Source organism: Dermacentor silvarum, chromosome 5 (assembly GCF_013339745.2).
Source record: "Dermacentor silvarum isolate Dsil-2018 chromosome 5, BIME_Dsil_1.4, whole genome shotgun sequence".
NCBI lineage: Eukaryota > Metazoa > Arthropoda > Arachnida > Ixodida > Ixodidae > Dermacentor > Dermacentor silvarum.
In genome coordinates, this window is record NC_051158.1 from 36698826 (window position 1) to 36702020 (window position 3195).

A 3195-nucleotide genomic window follows, 5' to 3' on the forward strand; every position below is an offset into this window, starting at 1 on the left:
CATCACCCACACACCCTCACACAGACACACACATATATGTATATATTTGCTCCAAGTTCCCACTGATTTTTTCCCTCCCTAAACTCTCCGTAACTGTTCAAGCAACTAGGGTCTGCAATACATAAAAGTCCCTTTTGTGCCACACTACTTCGGCGTTCGGTGTTACCTCTCCGCAAAAACGGAGCAACACTGCCCATATTGCTTTGTCCATGCAGCGGTTAGTGGCCGGCCGCGCAAAACATTTCAAGCTGCTCACTATACTCGTCCTACGAGTTGGGCGTGCCGTAGCAACAGCCTTTGCTGCATGCCGTGGTGCTGACTGTGAAGAAAGGCCAAACTTGTTTTTCTGCCAAGTTGCAAAATGTCGCACTCGACCATTTTCTGGGAGAGGCGAGAATGCCGCACAACGTGCAGTAGGCAAGGGTGAGCTCAGCACAATTTGCTCTTGTATGCCTGCGTTAGAAACGCACTGTTTGTACATCAGAGGTGGTCATAGCGCTAGAAGACACGGACAAGAACGAGATACCAGGATTAGCGCTCGTCCTGTTCTCTCGTTCTTGTCCGTGTCTTCTAGCGCTATGACCACCTCTGATGTATCTAACCAACTAGCCCAAAAAGCCATACTTGCACTGTTTGTGTCTTACGAAACGAGTGCCTGGTATAGAGCGTCGTGGCATTTCTTTTCTGAGTACCGCGCGGCGTTAGTTTTGCTGTGAGAAACGGATGCGCATCTTCCAAATATGAATACATTAGCCAAGTGGTGTTTTCAAAAATAACTACGAAAGTTAACCGCGTCATACCTTACGTAGCTAGGAATGACACACGGAGAGCTTATTTCTTGATTCCCCTCTTAGCGTCACTTGTCTGATGTCGCTATCGTATATGGCAACATTATAACGGTTCGACGAAACATTAGTTCTCATCGAAGCTGATAAGAGAAAATATCATTGAAACCACGATATAGGACTATGCAGCCATCCATTCTGCTAGCCTTGTGCCTGATTGCAGTTTACTGTGTGCAGCCTTGTACTATGGGCGGATCTCGGAAATCGTCCAGCGAAGGTAGGTACGAGTGTTACCTCCGTTCAGAAAATTTCATCAATAGGTTCAATGGCAATATGTAGTATCGCACTCAGTATGAGCTACAACGTGCGACGGCTTCGCCACGCACTTTCGGGTTGAGCTAGTGATTTCAAATTTCCGGAAATTTTAAGATAGCGGAAAAAAATTTGGTTTGTTTTTCGGAAATTCGCGAATGTGGCTGAAAGTTATGGCAACATGTGGACATCTTAGAACAAAAACGCACCTTTTTATTCACTCAGAAGTTCTTTGTAGCTTCGGGAATTCTGGTCTACGGACCAGGAAGGCTGTGAATTGTTATTTTATTAGGTAGGGTAAGCTATCCGCACACTTCAGAAACATCAGATAGCGGATAAAGCATGTTCGCCACGTGGTCATTAAAATGTTGCGTGTTCGCCATGGTAGAAACTACGTTAAACATGTGAGCGTATTTAGACCCGCAGCACAATGGGAACGGAGAAGTCATAAGTAACTATATTCTCTTCTTCTGTTTAGGTCAAAACTAGCTTACGATGGTATATTCTCTCAAAACTCTTTGTGTTGTTTCCACAGGAAAAAAATTGCGAATATTTGAAGAAACGAAGATTCAGTGTCGCGTCAGAAATTTTATTTATTTTCGTACGTTAGTTCATATTAACACCAGATAAGTTCTCATAACTTGCTAGATTGACCCTTTGGTTTCTTGAGAGCGTAATGTAGTCTTTTATTGAAGAACTGTTAACTATAGGTTCATGCAAATGCAGTCAAGATTCGTGATGACTTGACGAGCCACTGCCAGGAACTTAATGAGAAGAAAACGTCCCTACACGGAATGTCCCTTCTCTTTTTAGCCCTTTCTCTCTTATCTTACTGATGGTAAAATGGATCTTTATGCCTCTTGTGAGGGTTTATATAATAATACTGGTTAATTTAACCTTTCCATTAGAGAACCTCTCAAAGTCCGATAAGGACCGATAATATTGAGAATGGTCGGATCATGGCCGATAAAACTGATAAGGACAGATAAGGATCGGATAAATTTCGATAAGTTTAATGACGATCTATAAGGGTTGATAAGGGTCGGACCGAGTCCGATAAGGCTGATAATAACCGATGAGTGTTCATAAGTGTTTATATTGGTCAGATCAAGTTTGATAAGATTGATAATTACACCTGACTGCGTGTAGATGGGCAAGTGGCACAATGACTGCGAATACTTAGACACCTCCAGTGGAGTCTCTGTGTGAATGTTTTTCCGTCAACAAAACAGATGGCGTGTTCACACTTTGCTGATTGCGGCTTTTGCCCTTGTAATTTCACGCGCGCGTTTATCCTTGAGGCTAACTGATTGTGAGGCAGTTTGAAAAAGCGGTCAGCAACATTGTAGTATCCGTCTCTGTAACATGCAACGTTTTGTTCGTGTTTTAACAGCGAAGCTGTTTAAGCCAGCCGTAATTTGTGCGTGTGCCACGAAATTACCATCATCAGCATTGGCTCGAGCGTCGTCGTCTTCTGCCGCAGTTTAACCCAGCTGTAATTTGTGCGTGTGGCACGAAAGTGCCGCGCAGTAGCCATGGCAACCAGGCGACGCCACGCCGACACAGCTCCGCCGAGCTCCCTCCAGCTGCGCGCCACTGTGCATGCGCCGTGACGTCATCCTGGCATGTCTGCGCTCGAACCCGGGTACCCGGGTTCGAATCGTCATAACCACTGCGCTATACACCCACACTTGCAGAACGTACATTTATAGGAACCATATGCTTGCATTGTACATACGATTGCAACACAACTTCCTTTGGGAGAGAGAAAGAGAAAATGAGAGCGGGAGAGAGAGAAATAGAAAGAAGGAGAAAGCGAAAGAAATACAGGAAGGAAGAAAAGAGAGAATGAAAGAAAGCGAGAGAAAGAAAGAGAGAGAGAGAGGGGGGGAGAAAGAAAGAGAGATAACCTAGCTACAACCAAGAGACGCAATCAATTGGCCAGCTTCGCTTTGTCCAGAGCTTTGCACGGGCTAATGCAAGCTTTCGCCTTTTTTTTTCAATGCGTGAGCATTATAGGGCTACTTCCCTCGCAAATCTCTGTCCCCCATGATGCACTCGATAGGTATACATTGTATCCTGTAGGGGTGCATAAGTC

At 44.7% G+C, this 3195-nt stretch overlaps 1 long non-coding RNA gene across 2 annotated transcripts in view; it reads left to right on the top strand.

Moving 5' to 3' along the window:
* The first annotated feature begins 756 nt into the window (after window positions 1-756).
* The window catches only part of LOC125945338 (uncharacterized), a 15422-nt gene continuing 12983 nt past the window's right edge, over window positions 757-3195 (top strand). For both annotated transcript variants that reach the window (XR_007466828.1, XR_007466827.1), the window contains exon 1: window positions 757-1062. This is a non-coding gene — a long non-coding RNA (uncharacterized LOC125945338). The remainder of the gene's footprint in view (window positions 1063-3195) is intronic.